The sequence below is a fragment of the Megascapheus bottae genome, chromosome 34, assembly GCF_031878675.1.
Source record: "Megascapheus bottae isolate mThoBot1 chromosome 34, mThoBot2.hap1, whole genome shotgun sequence".
Classification (NCBI taxonomy): domain Eukaryota; kingdom Metazoa; phylum Chordata; class Mammalia; order Rodentia; family Geomyidae; genus Megascapheus; species Megascapheus bottae.
In genome coordinates this window covers 3,129,323-3,148,284 of record NC_143542.1, presented here as the reverse complement: position 1 = coordinate 3,148,284, position 18,962 = coordinate 3,129,323, and the positions used below count along the sequence as shown (strand labels likewise).

General features: G+C 45.8%; 1 protein-coding gene across 1 annotated transcript in view; it reads left to right on the top strand.

The window, feature by feature from the left end:
- The first annotated feature begins 31 nt into the window (after window positions 1-31).
- Window positions 32-18,962, top strand: part of Ocm2 (oncomodulin 2) — a 47,710-nt gene continuing 28,779 nt past the window's right edge. The window contains exon 1 of the mRNA XM_090324306.1: window positions 32-109. The gene's annotated coding sequence lies outside the window, so the exon portion shown is untranslated. The remainder of the gene's footprint in view (window positions 110-18,962) is intronic.

Sequence of the window (18,962 nt, the reverse complement as noted above, 5' to 3'; positions counted from 1 at the left end):
GCTGTCCAACCGTCATGCCACAGCGGTCCTGGCGGCCCCGCCCCTCGCCGGAGGAGGCAGCCAAGTGGCCGTCAGTGCGCCCCCTGCAGACCGTAGGCGTGGGCAGCAGGTAAGACAATTCTTTAAAAATGTAATAGGCAGGGAAGATAGATCACCCATAATTTAACTTGATCTTTCACAGTCTTTTATAACCACCAAGAAACAGGCTTGTTTTCTTACTTTTCGTGTGTGTGTGTGTGAGAGAGAGTGAGTTCTGAGGCTTGAACTCTGGGCCTGGGTGCTCTACCACTTGAGCCACAGCTCCACTTCTGGCTTTTTGGTGATTAATTGGAGAGAAGAGTCTCATGAACTTTTCTGCCCCACTCTCTGTCAACCGTCACCTTCAGATCTCCTAGCTATCCCTTGAATAGCTAGGAGTACAGGCTTGAGCCACTGGCACCTGGCTCTTTTCTGCCTTGAAAAACAACCCCCCCCCACCCACCAAAAGAAATTGATCTAGGCTCTCCTCTCCTTAGCATAATTGGCCTACCCATCCTTTTCAGCCTGCAAAGAGCTTAGCATGTGTTTTTGCTTTTCTTCAACTCAACAGGAACAAAATGACTCTTCCCTCTTTCACCCAGTGACTCAGCTCCTGAGCTCAAGCTGGTCTCTGCCAAACAGCCCTTCCAGTCCTCTCTTGTCCAATTGGCACGCTCTTCTTTTTATCTGTCAGGACACATCTGAAATATGACTTCATCAAGGAAAGCTCTTCATTCATGACCAGGGCCAGGACTCTCATCTAGTGCCCCACCCTGGTCCTGGACCCCCTATGAGTGCCATGTGACTAGGATGGGAACCAGAAGATCCTGGAGCACCAGTAACTGTTGTCTGCTTCCCCTGGGATTCTAGAGGTTTCACAGGGCCTGACTTGGATCAGATGTTGTCTAAAGGAAAGTTACCAAGGCCCAGTTCTTGGTGGTTTGAGGGAGGAGTAGCAGCCAGGTGAGATGGAAGTTGGGAAAACATCCAGCTTTTCTTTCCTTTTTTTTTTTTGTGCTAGTACTGCAGTTCTGGGGCTTGAACTAAGGACTTAGGTGCTGCCCTTTAGGCTTTTTTTTTTTTTTTTTTTTGCTCAAATGGGGATTTACCACTTGAGCCACAGCTTCTACTTGGAGATCAGAGTCTCACAGGGCCTTTCCTACTCAGGCTGGCTTTGAACTTTGAGCTCAGCATCCTAAGTATCTAGGATTGGAGATGTGTGCCACTGACTCCCAACTACCCAGCTTTTCTTACATAGCTTCTACTTTGTGAAAGAAATGGATTGGAATCTGGTTAGATGGGATTGTCTATAAGTGGCAACAGTAGAGTCTCCCCAATTCTCCAATCCCCCCCCTCAAAAAATATATCCACAGTGATGACCCAGCATAGAACACACAGACAAGTCAGGGGACATTTGTTGTATGATTGAGTCAAGCTATCAAACACCTACGACCAGCATTTGACAGTCAAGGAAAATATCCTTCACTTTTGGCCCATCTCTGGGAGAAAGGAAAGCAAAGGTCTAGGAAAGAGCTACAGTCCACCCCATTTGTGCTTCTGCTTCTATCAAGGAAGCTCAGTAGCTTGCATTCAAGGAAGGTCGAGAACACTCAGACTTGACCTGCGCTGAGACCAACTCAGAGAAAACCCTGTCTCATAAGCCTTCTGGGAAGTTAATCAGGGCACACCACAACAACACGTCATTGTACAACACAAAGCAAGTTTTGTTATTATTTGAGAAAGCCCCAAAGTTTTACACACACACACACACACACACACACACACACACACATCAGATTTTGCTGGGTACACAGAGCAGGGTTGAAAGTACACATTCCTTAGAAAGTGACTAATGGAAATCTTAGCTACCCCCCCCCCAGCTCCTTTACCAGGCCTGCTTTTGGCCAAGTTCTTCGTTGGATGAACTTGTAATTAGAGATTTTTAAAAAATATATAAAAAGCAAAACACCTGTTGGCTTTGAAAAGTCTCACTGAGGACTCGGGATTGGAGCTCTGAGGTTGCAAGCCATGTGGCACCTGTGATCTTTTCCAAGTTTTCCTCTCTTCCAGCCAAGCCATCACAAGGAAGACCCTATGGGCAATGTATGTCCTGCCAGCAAGCTCTGGCCAAGGTCTTCCTGCTGAATGAAGGATTACAGTCAGCTTCATACCAGGAGATCAGCCCTCTTCTCCCCAACAGAAACGCCACATGTTTTCCAAGCTCAGCTGGATCAGATGGCGTCCTCCAGGAGAATCCTGTGGATGAGGTGGTAGGGGAGGCTGCAACGCCAAGTATGAGATCTTTAGGGATTTTGCATGCCAGTTTTGTGAAACACAAGCATTACTAACAACTAGGTTGGTAGAGCACCAACCTTGAGCCAAAAAGCTAAAGGACAGTGCCCAGGCTCTGAGATCAAGCTCCATTATCAGCACACACACACACACAATCCAGTTTCTTTTAAACCATTGCAAAGCATACAAAGAAACAGGAAAATATGTCTCTGTGTACAGAATGAAAAGAAATCAGCCAATAAAAACTACAAAGATGGACATAGTGGACAAATACTTTAAAACTTACTATACATAAGCCTCAAGAGCTGAAAGCTGGTTGGAAGACAAGAAAGGCTTTACTAAATGAAAGCCATCCCATGCTCATGGATTGGAAGACTTCAAATCTATCTACACCTCTGATGCAGTCCACATCAAAGCTCCATCTGGCTTCTTTTCAGGCACCTGTGGCTCATGCCTGTAATCTTCAGTGAGGTCTGCCCAGGAGAATAGCCACTCCCCTCCTCCCCCTTGTGAAGAACAGCATATAGCCTTATCAGAAATCACCTACCCCAAACTGATAATCACCTGTAACTGTCAATCAACTGACTGTGAGTCAGTAAAGGACCCCAGGCTCTGAGGTCACTTCCTCATCCTCTGAGGTCACTTCCTAAACTGCCCTTTGGACAATGAGCAATTCCCCAGGCTCTGAGAGCACTGCTCCGTCCTCTGTGGTCACACCTCCCCACCTTTCCCTGTATAATCTCTCAACAATAAGTTCCCTCTTCTTGCTCTGCACACTTACAGGCCAGCGTTTTTGTTTTTTGTATTTTGTTTTTCCCCTCTCCCAATAAACTCTCTTCTTCCTGAAATGCATAGTGATCTCCTTTTGGCAACCCTTACCCTCACTACTCAAGTGGCTGAGATCTGAGGATTGCGATTCAAAACCAGCCTGAGCAGAGAAGATCCTAGGACTTTTATCTCCAATTAACCAGCGAAAAGGCAGAAGTGGGACTGTGGCTCAAGTGGTAGATTGCCAACCTTGGGTGAAAAGGCTAAGCAAGGGGCGGGGAGTTTGACCTAGTGGTAGAGTGCTTGCCTAGCATACACGAAGACCCGGGTTCGATTCCTCCGTACCACATACATAGAAAAAAGCTGGAAGTGGTGCTGAGGCTCAAGTGGTAGAGTGCTCAAGCCCTGAGCCCAAGCCCAGGACTGGCAAAAAAAAAAAAAAAGGCTAAGCAAGAAGATAAGGCCCTGATTTCTAATACTGTAGTAACCTGTCAGGATTAGCTGTCTAATTCTGGTTTGGTTTTTTGTTTCTTTGTTTTTGTAAAAAATACTTAAACTGCTTGACCCCCCTCGTGTGGTGTTTTCCTGGTGAACAGGATTACCTGTGGGTGGGTGTGCTCCTTTAAAAGCTCAGCCCCACAGAAGGTCAGGGCTGCCCTCTGATATTCTGAAGATGGAGAGCAGCCACTGTGCTGCTGCTATTAAAGTGACTCCTAGCTCTGTTCACTGAGTGCTGGTGACTCTATTGCTGGGGAGTTTGAGGACCCCAAAATGGCTGGGATATTACAGCACCAGCAAAAGAATTAAAGGAGAAGACAAGACACAAGGGTGGGTTAGAATGTGGAGAAAGTAGAACCCTTATTCATTGCTTGTCAGAATATTAAATAATTAGGCTGCATTGGAAAACAGGCAGTTCTTCCAAGTATTAAACCACTGGGATTATAAGCATGAGCTATGGACTTCCAACTTGTTTTTTGCAGTGATAAAAATATCCTGAAGTCGACTGTTTTATAAAATGGTACTTGATGGCTAGTCTTAAAATTAATCATGATAAGTGCATTTTGATAAATCATTCTCACATCCTGTGCCTTTTATAGCAAAACCTCTCCCTTATGTACACTCACTTGTTACAAAGCAAAAAAAAAAATTTACATAATGTTTAGCAAATGTCTAGCAATTGCTCTTTGAATGCATCTCTATATGCTTCTTTACAGTGTTTTACCTTTTACCTCTTGTGAAATATCCACCCAGAAAAATCAAGAACCCAAAATACGAAAAAAAAATATCCTGAAGTCACCGGATACAGTGGCTCACGCCTGTAATCCTAGTTACTCAGGAAGCTGAGATCTGAGAATTGCAGTTCAAAGCCAGCTCAGGCACTAAAGAACGTGAGACTCCTATCTCCAATTAACTACTACAAAAGGGGAAATGGGGCTGTGGCTCCAGGGGGAGAGCAGTAGCCTTGAGCTGAAGAGCTCAGGGACAGAGGCTAGGCCCAGAGTTCAAGCCCCATGATGAACAAAAAAAAAAAAATTCATGAACAGCTGGATACTAATGGCTCCTGCTTGTAATCCTCATTAATCAGGAGGCTGAGATCTGAGGATTGAAGCCAGCCGAGCTAGGAACGTCCATGGAGGTCCATGAGACTTTTAACTTCTACTAAAAAGGCAGAAGTCAAGCTGTGCCTCAAGTAGTAGAATTCTAGCCTTGAGTAAAAAAGTTCAGTAATAGTGGTATAGTGCTTGCCGTGCATGCTCGAAGACCCGGGTTCGATTCCTCGGTACCCCACATACATAGCAAAAAGCCGGAAGTGGTGCTGAGGCTCAAGTGGTAGAGTGCTAGCCTTGAGAAAGTCCAAGCCCTGAGTTCAAGCCTTGGACTGGCGTGCACACACACACACACACACACACACACACACAGTGCAAGTAGGAACTGGTTGACTTAAATGATAAAGGGCCTGCCTAGCAAGTGAGGCCTTAAGTTCTACATTTGGTGTATAATAATAAAATTGCAATTCAAAAAAAAATAGGCACCAACCACCAAAAAAAAAAAGTCATTGACTTCTCGTTATTTTTTTACTACATTTTACTGATCTATACCTCTGTAATTATTTGCATTTAAAATTTGTGTAAGGTAGGAATTACCTCTTCTCAACTCAGCGCCAGTGATAATAAGTCTTGGGGGAAAAGAAAAAGAAGAAGAAAGAGTCCTGGTGCTGTGTACACACCAAGGAAATCAGCAAACACCTCTAACCAGGACCCTCCCCAGAGCCCATTGTTTACCATTGCCCAGCACACTCAGGGTCTTGTCATGGCAACCCTTGTAGTTTGACTGGACTCTTTCTTGTGGTTCTGTTACTTTAACCCAACCTTAGGCAAATAAGGGAACATAAAGGTTAAAAGTCATCTGACTCTCTCTAGTTCTCTGCCAATCATGTCTGGATGATAAAGGACAGTCACTGACTTTGTCTCCATGAGGTACTAGTTCTCCTTACCTGGGCGACCTTTTCCATCCTGTCTAAAGACTTGGGGCCCTGTACATCAGATGCCTTTCAGAGCTCTAAAATACCTCCTGTAAGACTGGGGAAGAGCGGGGAGGAGAACCCAGATTGATAAAGTATATGTCTAACAAATTAACATGTTTAATATACGTTTGTAATTTATACTGCAATGAAATGATGTTACCCATAAGGTAATTACAGAATTTATTTCAAGGATAGTGGGACACTGATAATCAGAGCTCATCAAGGAAGCTGAGATCTGTTGGATTGTGGTTTGAAGACAGCTCAGGCACAAAAGTCCATGAGACTGTTATTTCCAGTTAACCACCAAAACGTTGGAAGTGAAGCTGAGGCACAGGTAGAGTTAGCCTTTAACAAAAAAAGCTCAGGGATACACACACACACACACACACACACACACACACACACTATTATAAGCTACTTTTGGAGTGAGTTTTACTTCGCAGTTACTTACAGATCCCTTTTGATATGTCAGACATATCTTTAAGCACTTAACATGGCATCCCTCTTTAATCTTTATTTAATTTTAGAATGTGTTCATCACTCATAACCCCTGACAGCTATTCATTGCTTCTGGTGTCTGGTTTGGCTCCTTGTGGATATTTTACATAAACAAAATCTTATAAGATGTGACTTTTCTGTGAGTAGGTTCACTGCTGCCCTGTTTTTCTCTAGGTGTGCAGAAGGAAACAAGAAGGTTAAGTACCTTGACCAAAATCACAGACCTCATAATAACTAGCCAAAGTAGGGTCCGAGTCAGGGAGCCTGCCTCTGGAATTTCTCATTAATCTCACAATCAAACTGAATAATGGGGGCCAGGAGTTTGGCCTAGTGGTAGGGTGCTTGCCTAGCATGCACGAAGACCTGGATTTGATTCCTCAGTACCACATACATAGAAAAAAGCTGGAAGTGGTGCTGTGGCTCAAGTGGCTCAAGGTTCTAGCCTTGAGAAAAGTCCAAGGACAGTGCCCAGGCCCTGAGTTCAAGCCCACAAAAAAAAAAAAAAATGAATAATGTCAACCGCCAGGCTTCGTGGTTCATTCCTGTAATCCCAGCACATGGGAGACTCAAAGGGATTGGGCATTCCAAAAAAGAGCAAACAATAAAAGAGTAGAGCTGGATGCTGGTGGCTCACACCTGGGATCCTCGCTACTCAAGAGGCGGAGAACTAAAGGTCGAAGTTGGAAGCCAGCTCATGCAGGAAAGTCTGCAATTTATCTCCAGTTTAGCCCCCCAAAAAGCCAGAATGGAGGTGTGGCTCAAGTGGTTGAGTGCTAGCCTTGAGCAAAAAGAAAACAAAAACAACAAAAAACCCTCAGGGACTGTGCCTAGTTCCTGAGTTCAAGCCTCATGACCATGATGAAAGCAGGGCAGGGGATATTTAAGAGCTTTTGCAAACGTGAGCTGCAGCTCCAGGGGTACAGTTAGGTTTTGCCTGTGGTCCAGTCAGAGGGCAGGGCTGAGAGATGGAGGGAGTGGAGGTCAGGGGCCAAGCAACCCCCTCGTGGCAGTAGCTGCTCCCGGCTAGGATAGAATCTCTCCCTTGGGATGCACACGTGCATTTTACATTCCCTTGGTCTTCCTGGCAGTCCAATCCTTCCTGTACTGAGAAAGCCCTGAGGTAGAATCTAGGTGGTAGAAAGGCTCTCTCCCACTCTGACCGCTACGGCCAGACACGCACTGTGGCCCCCAGCACTGTGTCATGTCAGCCACACAATGCCTGTGGCAGGGCCCACTTCCAAGCCCCGCAGTGAGTCCCACTCCTCAGCTCTCCTGTGCTGTTCTGTTCCCAGAGGCTTTTTCACCTGCCTGGCTCCTGATGAACCAGAACCTTCTCAAAACCAACTTTGTTCTTTTTCCATGGGTTTAGTTGGACCCAGGGGCTGGTCCTAAACCTGCCCTTCCTATGGAGATTTGGCCGGAGCTCCTCCTCAGTTAAGTATTCTAGAAGCATCTCTTACACGTCCATCATTATGCTCTGAGCAGTGGACTACACAGATGCAGCCCTAGTCTTTCTGGTACTTATCCTCAGGCTGGGGACCAAAATCACACAGTTGGTTACTCTGAATGCACTATTATAGTGCTAGGTGCCCTGCCCTGCCAAGGGCAATCAGAGAAGGCTTCTCAGAAGAGGTGACTTTGCAGAATGAGCAGGACATAGTTGCAAAATGGGGAGGAAGAGAGCTAGGGGCATGGCTCAGGTGTAAAGCACTTGTCTAGTAAGCACTGAGGCCCTGAGTTCAAACTCCAGTAGAGGGGTGTGTGTGTGTGTGTGTGTGTGTGTGTGTGTGTGTGTGTGTGTCTGTCTGTCTGTCTGTCTATCTGTCTATTTGGGGGCTTAAACTCAGGGCCTGGGCACTATTTCTTTGCTTTTTTTTTTTTTTTTTTGCCAGTCCTGGGCTTGAGCTCAGGGCCTGAGCACTGTCCTTGGGCTTTCTCAAGGCTAGAGCTCTACCACTTGAGCCTCAGCACCACTTCTGGCTTTTTTCTATGTATGTGGTACCGAGGAATCGAACCCAGGTCTTCATGCATGCTAGGCAAGCACTTTAACCACTAGGCCAAACTCCCGGCCCCCTCTCTGAGCTTTTTGATCAAGGCTGGTGTCCTTCCACTTGTGCCATTGCTCTACTCCCAACTTTTTAGTGGTTAATTGGACATCAGAGTCTCATAGACTTTCCTGCCAGGTTGGCTTCAGACCATGATGCTCAGATCAGCGCCCCCTGAGTAGCTGAGATTACAGGCATGAGTCCTTTGTGCCAAGCGTGTGGGGAAATTGCACAGGAGGAGAGCTTGGGGCTTGAGAGTTCACGTCTGCCAGGATCGAGTAGAGGCTGTCTTGTCATGACTGGACTAGTGTTATCAGAGCCCAGGGGTGACACAGCGTGAAGGGCGGCAGGGTGGGCCTGAGCGGGGTATAGAGCGGGGCTCTGAGGGATAAGGGGTAGTTTGGGCTATGTTAGGTCAGGCCTGTCTCCTCCCACTTGTTCCCACTGCTTCCATTTCTCATAGGGGTGGGGAAATGCACTTCATTCACTCAGGGGGCATGGAGTAGGGCCAGGACTGGGGTCACCTGCCCTGTGGCTCTAGAACCTCACTCTGCCTCCAGACTCCTATCTTTCCCAAGCTCTACGAGACAGTCAGGAAAGTCTCAGGGCTCTTTGTGCTGTGTTAAAGTATTTTTGCCAGGCATTGGTGGCTCCCGCCTGTATTCCTAGCTACTCAGAAGGCTGAACTCTGAGGATCGCGATTCAGAGCCAGCCTACACATGAAAGTCCGTGAGACACTTATCTCCAATTAACCACCAGAAAACCAGAAGTGGCACTGTGGCTCAAAGTGCTAGAGCACTAGCATTGAGCTGAAGAGCTCAGGGCCAGCTCCCAGACCCGGAGTTCAAGACCCACCGATGACAAAGGAGCCGTGATGTCCTCTTCTAGAGAATGCAGATTCTGTACACACCAGCCCTAGCCAATCATTCCACAATCAACCCCCCCCCCCCCCAGTGCCTTGTGATGACTCTGGGTACATGCTAAGCACTAGGACAGACCAGATGAGGTTCCTACACTCCGTAAGTTTCTCCTAGGACAACAGAGCCAGAGCATACCACACCCATCAGTTACTGAACCTTTCCTCCAAGCCCATAAAACCAAGGTTGAATGCAGGTCAGGGTGACTCATACCTGTGATCCCAGCACACAAGAGGTGGAGGTAGGAGGATCCTGAACTCCAAGTCAGCCTGAAACTCTGCATGGCAGCTGGACTGGGCTGGGCCGGGCAGGAGGGGCAGGGACCTTGGGCTACCCCAGGCCTGTTAGTTCTGTAATATCTATGCCATCTCTGGGCCTTCCTACACTGAGACACAGGGGATTCTGGGAAACTGAGCCTGAATCTATAACAAATCACATCCTGGGCTGGAACCCATCTCCTCATGGAGTGGTCCCTGACCCACCCAAGAGGCTCACTGTGTCTCAAGGAAGCCAGGAAAAGGAAGAGAGAGAGAAAGAGAGAGAGAGAGAGAGAGAGAGAGAGAGAGAGAGAGAGAGAGAGAGAGAGAGAGAGAGAAAGAGAGAGAATATGAATGAGCTTGAGTTTAAGCCCCATACAGCCCACAGATTTTTTTTTTCTTGCCAGTACTGGGGCTTGAACTCAGGGCCTAAGCGTTGTCCTTGGGCTTTTCTGAAAGCTAGAGCTCTAACACTTGAGCCATCGCACCACTTCCAGCTTTTTCTATGTATGTGGCACCAAGGAATCAAACCCAGGTCTTCGTGCATGCTAGGCAAGCACTCTACCACTAGGCCAAACTCCAGCGTTCCCCCCTTTTTTTCTTTAGGTGACTCAAAAAGAAAACAGATACTGTCTGCCCCAAACTATATAAGCTGACTCTCAAGAGTACAAATGAACAAGTGACACAGCCTGTCACCTAGACTGCCCAGAATCTGGAGGGCCCACAATTCACCCCTGATAAGCCAGGTGCTGCTGTTGGCAGCATGGATGTGTCTGGTGGCTTCCCTCTGGGCTCAGAGCCCAGCCAGAAGCTGTGGTTCAATCACAGCCACCAACTTCCATGCCTCTGTGGCTGGGACCCAAGTCAGGGAGGCCCCCCAGTTGACTTCCTGCACCTCCCTTAGCTGCCTGTGTCAAATGTGTTTATTAAATAGGCTGGGCCAGTATCTGGCTACAGGCTCAACTGGACTGTGTGGTTTCTCCTGGAATGTTCACTGGGCTTTATTATTTTATAGCATTGTATATGTATATGTTGATTTGAACTTGGAGCCTCCTACTTGGTAGGCAGGTGCTTTCCCGTTTGAGCCACACCTCCACCCAGTCCTTTTGTTTTTAGTTTGTTTTTTCAGATAGGGTTTCACACTACTGCCCTGACTTCACATTGCCATCCTCTTACCTCTACCGCCAGTAGCTGGGTAGATGGGAACCATAGCGCCTAGCTTGTTTGTTGAGATGGGGTTTCACTAAGTTTGTGCCCTGGCATTGGACTTGTATCTTCCTACTCTTTGTCTCCCCCGCTAGCTGGTATTATGTGCATGAGCCACTGCACCCAGCATATTTTTTTATTCTTTATGGTATATATTTAAGGTATGCAATGCAAGGCAATGGTTACCATGGTGAGGCACATTTAACAGTTACTCTGTGTGTGTGTGTGTGTGTGTGCACGCACGCACTAAAATCTATGCTTTCAGCAAAAATCCTCAATGCAATATAATCTTAAGAACCAGTCCTCATGTTTATAATAGATCGGTCTCTGTGTATGTATGTGTCTCTCTGTTTCTTTCCTTCTGGTGGTACTGGGGATTGAACTCAGAGCCACACACTTGCTCAGCAGGCACTCTACCACTTAAGCTACTCTCACAGCTTGTTTTTGTATTTAAGTCTACTTTTCAGGTAAGAGGGTCTGGCTTTGACGCAGGCCAGCCTCCACCCTCTGCTTCCTGTATAGCTGAGATTACAGGCATGTACAACTTAGATTTCTCACTAGCTCATCACACATACAAATCAGCTAATTCCCACCTTTCCAAAACTTGGATGTCCCCATTTCCTACCCAACCCAGCCTTCTGGAAGGATAAGGTAGGGTGCTGACCATCTGCAGAGGTGTCCAAGAGGGCAACAGGCTGGGAGCCAGGATCTGACAGGCCTCACTCCTTAGAAGGCCCTAGTTAACTCCATACAGGCCCTGGACACAGAATTCCAGTGCAGACATACACTGGAAGTTGGGAGAGAGTGTTAATGTGTGTTGGGGAGGTGTTTGTAACAGAGACTCATATCTTGGCCAGAGGAGGAAGCCCAAAGATGTCAACACTCAGAAAAAGGGGGGCTGGGACTATAGTTGGGGGTAGAGTGTTTGCCTAGCATGCATGAAGCCCCTGGGTTCAATTCTTCAGCACTACTTTAACGGAAAAAGCTGGACGTGGTGCTCTGGCTCAAGTGGTAGAGCGCTAGCCTTGAGCAAAAGAAGCTCTGGGACAGTGCCCAGGTTCTGAGTTCCAATCCCAAGACTGGCAAAAAAAAAAAAAATCAGGAAAGGAAGACCATGTGAACCTGACCAGTCATGTCAGCAAGGAAAAAGCCCCACACTGCCCTGCAAAGTAATGGGAGAAAGTGTGAGCTTATATGCATATGGTCATGCATATTCATAGTCAACTTATACATATTCATAGGGCCAGAGGAGAACACTTAACCGTGAACGATAGAACAGTACATGGTTTTTTTTTCTTCTTTCTTTTTTTCCTTTTCTTTCTCTCTGTATGTATATAAGTGTGCGCACGCACACACACACACACACACACACACACACACACACACGTGTGCCTATCCTGGGACTTGAACTCAGGGCCTGGACATTGTCCTAGGGAATTTTTTGCTCACAGCTGGTGCTCTACCACTTGAGCCAGAGCTCTACATCCAGCTTTTTGGTAGAGAGATTACAGATGAAAGATAAATTAGGGGCTGGGAGTTTGGCCTAGTGGTAGAGTGCTTGCCTAGCGTGCATGAAGACCCGGGTTTGATTCCTCAGTACCACATACATAGAAAAGCAAAAGCCAGAAGTGGTGCTGAGGCTCAAGTGGTAGAGCTCTAGCCTTGAGAAAGTCCAAGGACAGTGCTCAGGCCCTGAGCTCAAGCCCAGGACTGGCAAAAAAAAAAAAAAAAAAAAAGATATATTAAATAAATAAGATAAACTAGATAAAAGATTAAAAAAAGATAAGTTAGAGATAATAAAAAGTCACAGGAGCCAAGCACAGTGGCTCAGGCCAGTAATTCTAGCTACTCAGGAGGCTGTGACGTCCAGGCCTTGGGGTAGGGAAGTAGTCTTGAGCTGAAGAGCTGAGACAGTGCCTAGGCCCAGAGTTCAAGCCCCACAACCAATCAAAAGAAAAAAAGAAAAAGAAAGCCTCACAGAGTCTTTTGCCCAGTCTGGCTTGGAACCATGATGCTCAGATCTCACCCTCCTGAGTAGCTAGGATTACAGGCGTGAGCCATTAGTGCTAGCTAATATTTTTTTTCCCCGATGTTTACTTTCATGGCTGGGCTAGGCCATCTTTTATTTCTCACCTTGGGTTCTGGCTACTTGATTATTCACTGTTATTCTCACCAGTCACTTGCTGGATCTGCTGCCTGCTGGGAGGTGGGTTACCCCCTCTCACCCCCCCCCCACGCTTTTTTTAGAGAGATAATTGGATCTGCTGAGGGAAGTAGTGTTTTATTTTTGGTGAGGATGGTTGGCTACATTCCACCTAGTCTTTCAAAATTTACCATCTGGTAATGGTTCTGAGGTTTTCAGTTTCATTATTGTTCTGCATTGTTTCTGGGCAAGGAAGGTAAAGATGCTGGAAGAATTTCATTCATTGAATCTTTATTCAAGTCTCTGTGTGTGCATCTACATTCAGGGATCATTAGGACAACTGAGTATAAGGTTACTGCTTCGCGGTGGAGTGGTTACTATTATCAATGGAGTAAATGAACAGATCGGCTGTTTTGGCAATCTGGTTCTTGGCTTTCATCCTGCTAATAAGATCCAGCTCAGAGTCTTTCAAGACACTAGGCTCTGAGCAAATAGATGTTTTAATAGGACTATTATTATTATCATTGTAAAAATATGCAGAAAATAAATTTACCATCGGAAGCATACAATTCAGAGATGATATACAGATTCATTATTATTCACAACCACTGCCACCAGATTCCTGCACCATTACTGAATCGTTTTCTCAAGCTCAAACTCTGTCCCTATTTTCTTCATTAAACACTTCTCCCCATTTCTCCTTCCTTGTAACAATCCCCCCTCCCTCCCTGTCTCTCTCTCTCTCTCTCTCTCTTTCTTTCTTTGCCAATCCTGGGGCTTGAACTCAGGGCCTGAGCACTGTCCTTGGGCTTTCTCAAGTCTAGGGCTCCACCACTTGAGCCACAGCAACAGTTCTGACTTTTTCTATGTATGTGGTACCGAGGAATCGAACTCAGGTCTTTGTGCATGCTAGGCAAGCACTCTGCCACTAGGCTAAACTCTCAGCCCATTTTTTTTTCATTTTTTTCGCATGTATGCAGGTCCTGGGACTTGAATTCATGGCCTGGGAACTATCTCTGAGCTTCTTTGTTCAGGGTTAACACACTACCACCTGAGTCACAGCTCCACTTCCAGCTTTTTGGTGGCTAATTGAAGATAAAAGCCACACACACACACACACACACACACACACACACACACACACACACACACATTCTTCAGGCTCCAGTGGCTCACACATGTAACTCTAGTTACTCAGGAGGCTGAGATCTGAGGATCATGGTTCAAACCTATGCCAGGCAGGAAAGTCTATGAGATGCTTATCTCTAATTAACCACTAAAAAGCCAGAAGTAGAGCTGTGACTCAAGTGGTAGAACACTAACCTTGAGCAAAAAGTGCAGAGACAGTGCCCAAGCCCTGAGTTCAAGTCCCAACATAGATTTAAAAAATAGTCTCATAGACTTTCCTGACCAGGCTGATTTTGAACCACATTCTCAGATCTCAGCCTTCTGAGTAGCTAGAATTGCAGGTGTGAGCCACCAGACCAGACTTTATTATCATCATCATCATCATCATCATCATCATGGGGCTCTGAACTTAGGATATTGTGCTTGTTAGGCAGGCCCTCTGCCATTTCAGCCATAGCCCCAATCCCTTTTGCTTAATTATTTTTTTCAGATAGGATCTTATACCCTGATAACCTTACCTATGCCTTCCACACAACTGAAAGCACAGACATGAGAAATGACACCTGGCTGTTTTGTTGAGATGAGCTCTTGCTATCTTCCCTCCCCCCAGGCTGGTCTCAAAACATAATGGTCCCAGCATTTGCTTTCCAAGTAGCTAGGAGCCACAGCGCCCAGCTCTGCCTTTTGGCCCTTATGGATAACTCTGTTCCAGACATGTACATTTGGGTCTGTACATCCAGAAGAGGGATTGCCTAGCAGGCAGACACTTCCACAGAAATAGAAACTAGGCTATTTGGAAAATCTTCTGGTTCCTGCTTCTTGGTGTCAAAGTCTCTCTTTGAGGGCAACTGCAGGAAACTTCGCAAACACAGCTCTGAGTTAGAAGGGTCTTCTTTAAATATATCTATATTATCTACCTCAATACCTATTTAGATATAAATCTAAATATCTCTATATTTAAATAGATATATTTTACAAAATATATATCTATATACCTATTTAGATATAGACCTAAACATTTATACTTAACTATAGATATTTAGCTCTTTATCTAAATTTATATGTATGTATATAAATGTCTATATACATATATCTATAAAAATGCCAGTGTAAGTATAGATACATAAATATTTATAGGTCTATAGATATTTATGGATGAAGATATATACTTAGATATGTATATATGTATCTAAATGTATATTTAGGGCTGGGAGAGTAGTCTAGTGGCCTAGTACCTGCCTAGCATGCACAAAGCCCTGGGTTCGATTCCTTGGTACCACATACACACATACACACAGAAAAGCCAGAAGTAGTGCTATGGCTCAAGTGGTAGAGTTTTAGCCTTGAGAAAATTCAGACAATGTCCAGGCCCTGAGTTTAAGTCCCAGGACTGGCAAAGAGAAAAAAAATAGAGTGGCTAGGCTGGGAGCGTGGCCTAGTGGTAAAGTGCTTGCCTAGCATACATGAAACCCTGGGTTTGATTCCTCGGTACCGAATACAGAGAAAAAACCAGAAGTGGTGCTATAGCTTTGAGAAATCTCGAGGACAGTGCCCAAGCTCTGAGTTTAAGCCCCAGGACTGGCAAATGAATGAATGAATGAATGAATGAATAAAGTATATTTAGATATACATATACCTATACATTGAGAGATATAGATATTTATCTCATAGATATCCAAATATATATTTAGATATAGATACATTTAAATATGTATATTTAGATAGATAGATTATTTTTTAGTCAGTCATGGGAATTGAACTCTGGGCCTGGGCGTTGTCACTGAGCAATTCAGCTCAAGGCTAATGCCCTACCCCCTGAGCCACAGTGCCACTTCTGGTTTTCAAGTGGTTAATTGGAGATAAGAGTCTCACGGACTTCAGTGCTCAGGCTGGCTTTGAACTGCGATCCTCAGATCTCAGCCTCCTGAGTAGCTACAGGCATGAGCCACCGCATCTGGCTGATGGATAGATATTTAAATATATCTGGCCTGGAAAGAGCTGGCCCTGGAGAGGGGCCAGAGGTGAGCAGTGTGGCCACTTGTTATTTATTCTGGCTCTCAGGAGCCTGCCTCTCTTGCAGCTAGCATGTTGCCCTGGGGCCCACCTGTGACTAGAGGGAAGAAAAGCAAGGACTGGGAGGCAGGCAACCACATCTCTTCATGACTGGAGAGAGGGAAGCAGCCAGATGCTGTCAGCTCCCACAGCTGCAACACTGGCTGCATTGAGTCAGTTCCACAATGGGTGGGAAACTTTGTTTCTGCCTATGTAGCCTCCAAGCCCTGTTCTCCAGACTTCCTGGAGACACTGCACCCACCAGTCACTCCTCAGTGGCTTTTTCATGCATCCCTGTGTGGTTCAACCCAGTTAAAATTAGACCATGGTGGCAACTAAGAACCTAGACTGATTCACCAGCCCCTTTGCTATTGGTTAACATTAGGTTCTGCTGTGAAGATTGGGCACGCCCCCCACCCCCAGCCCTGCCTTAAATAAAGTTTTCTCCCTTTCACACTGAAAAGCCCGGGTGAGCTACCCTGGATATCTGGCAGCACAAAGACTTCAGGTGTTCTGGATTCTTCAGCATGTTCATTGCGCCAGCCCTCAGATGTGGCATTAACCTTATGGACCAATGTGACAACTGGAACTCCAGCCATCACATTCACATTCCAAGTTGGTTTCATTTGTTTTCTAATAGAAGAAATGAACAGGGTGTAATAGCCACATTTTTCTTTGCTACCTTTTTTGAGACAGGGTCTCCCAGGATGGCCCAGGACATGGAATCCTCCTGCCTTAACCTCCCAAGTGCTGGGATTACTGATATGTGCTACCACACCTTTAAGAAAGATGGAATATTGGGGTAAAAATCAAGCAAGATACATGTGAACTGATTTGTTGAATCGTGACCCCTTGTGCAACTAAAGCTAATAAAAATATTTTTAAAATGGGTACCAAGACATGTGAAAGGGTATCAATGTATGTGAATTAATGCACCTTCTATCTGGCAAATATCATGTAACCCTTTTACTAATTACAATAAAAATATATAAAATAAATAAATAAAATTTTAAAAAATTAAAAAAAATATTTTTAGAAAAGAAAGATTGAATGCTTAAAACTTATTGGCCTTTCTAAAATTAGAAGGCAGTGATACACATTATACAAGTACTGAAAACTCATGTACTACACAGTTTTTATATCAACCCCCCCCCCAAAGGAGGGGGCTGTCATGTCTTAAGTGGGCTCTTAAGGTCCTATCTCAAAAAAAAAAAAAGTGCTGAGTGAAAATCAGGCTGGGCTTGTGGTTTGGAGATAAGAGTACTTCACCCTTCTTCTCATGGAGAAGCTCACAAATCCATTACTGACCCACAACTCACCAGATGGGAGCCACACTCAGTCTCCACCCCCCCATTCTACAAATGCATGAGGCTGAGATGGCATTCCCTAAATTTCCTCCTCCTCCTCCCCCTCCTCCTTCTCTTCTTCCTCCTCCTCCTCTTCCTCCTCCTCCTTCTCTTCCTCCTCCTCCTTGTCAGTTATGGGGCTTAAACACTGGGCTTGGGCGCTGTCCTTGAGCTCTTTACCTCAAGGCTACCTCCCTACCTCTGGGCCTGGATGTTGTCCCTGAGCTCTTCAGCTCAAAGCTACCGCACTACCCCTGGAGCCACAATGCCACTTCCAGTTTTCTAGTAGTTAATTGGAAATGAGTCTCACTGACTTTAGTCCCTGGGTGGGCTTTGAACCTAGATCCTCAGATCTCAGCCTCCTGAGTAACTAGGATTATAGGCATGAGCCACCAAGACTGGTTATTTTTTAAAATTTACTTATACTGCAATTATCAGGTCTTGAACTCAGGGCCTCATGCTCTCAGCTTTCTTGCTCATGGCTAGCACTCTACTTGTTGAGCCATGCCACCAGCCAGGCGTTTTGCTGGCTAACTGGGAGATGGAGCACCCAGGACTTTTCAGCTTGGGGCTGGCCTCAAAGCTCCATCCTCCAGATGTCAGACACCTGTGTACCTAGGATTACAGGCATGAGTCACCAGCACCTGCTTCCCAAAGGGGGACTGTCCTTTCCCCTGAGCCCTGGGAGGTGAGTCAGATGTCTTACTTGGACTATCCAGGCTGGTGAGAATGATCTTTCTTTACCTGGGGGTCTTGGAGCACACCAGGTGATCCATCCAACAATGTGACTTGTTGACATTGTCTTTGGGTGGCACAGAACCAGCAGTGGGCAGGCTGGAAACTGAAAACAGCCACCTACCATCAACACCCCCACATCCTACATAATCAAACCTCCCAAAGCCTGCTGATGCCAAGCTTGGGCTCTCTCCCTCGCTGCTTGGAAAGGTAGTGTGGGTTTGCACGTATTGCTGGGAGAGGTTAGCTTCCCATTGGAACCCCACTGGTGGGATGTCTGGACTCTCTAGATTTTGCCTAGGAACATTTTCCCCTCAGCATCTGGATTGCTTTCCTGTGATCTGCTAAAACCAGGAATCTCATGGTTCTCCCATGTGCCTCAGGGAAGTTTCAGAATCCCCACATTGTATTGATTTCAAAGAATGAGGGTGAGCCAGGCACAGTGGCTCACACCTACAATCCTAGCTATTCCAAGGCTGAGATCAGAGGATCATAGTTCAAAGCCAGCCTGATCATGAAAGTCTATGAGACTTCAATTAACCACCAGAAAACCAGAAATGGTTCTGTGGCTCAACATGGTAGAACACTAGCCACGAGCTAAAGATCTCAGGGATAGTTCCCAGGCGCAGAGTACAAACCTGTGCCTATATGTGCATGCCCACACACTAGTCCTGGGGCTTGAACTTTAGGCCTGTCATTGAGCTTTATCAACCAAAGCTGACACTGCCACTTGAACCACCTCTCCACTTGCTATCTAATTAATGCTATGAGTCTCATATCTTGCCCTGGCTGGCTTCAAACCTTAGTCCTCAGATCTCAGCCTCGAAAGAAGCTAGGATTACAGGTGTGAGCCACTGATGCCAGGCTAGTGACCACCATATTGAAGCCCCTCAGGGAACCTTCCAGAAATCCCTTTAGGTTTAGATTACACCCTGGAAGTGGCTTTGTTGAATAGACACATTCAGACTTGGACACATCCATTCGCTGGATCCGATGAGGTAACATATATCCTTATGGTTTACCCTAACTTGGT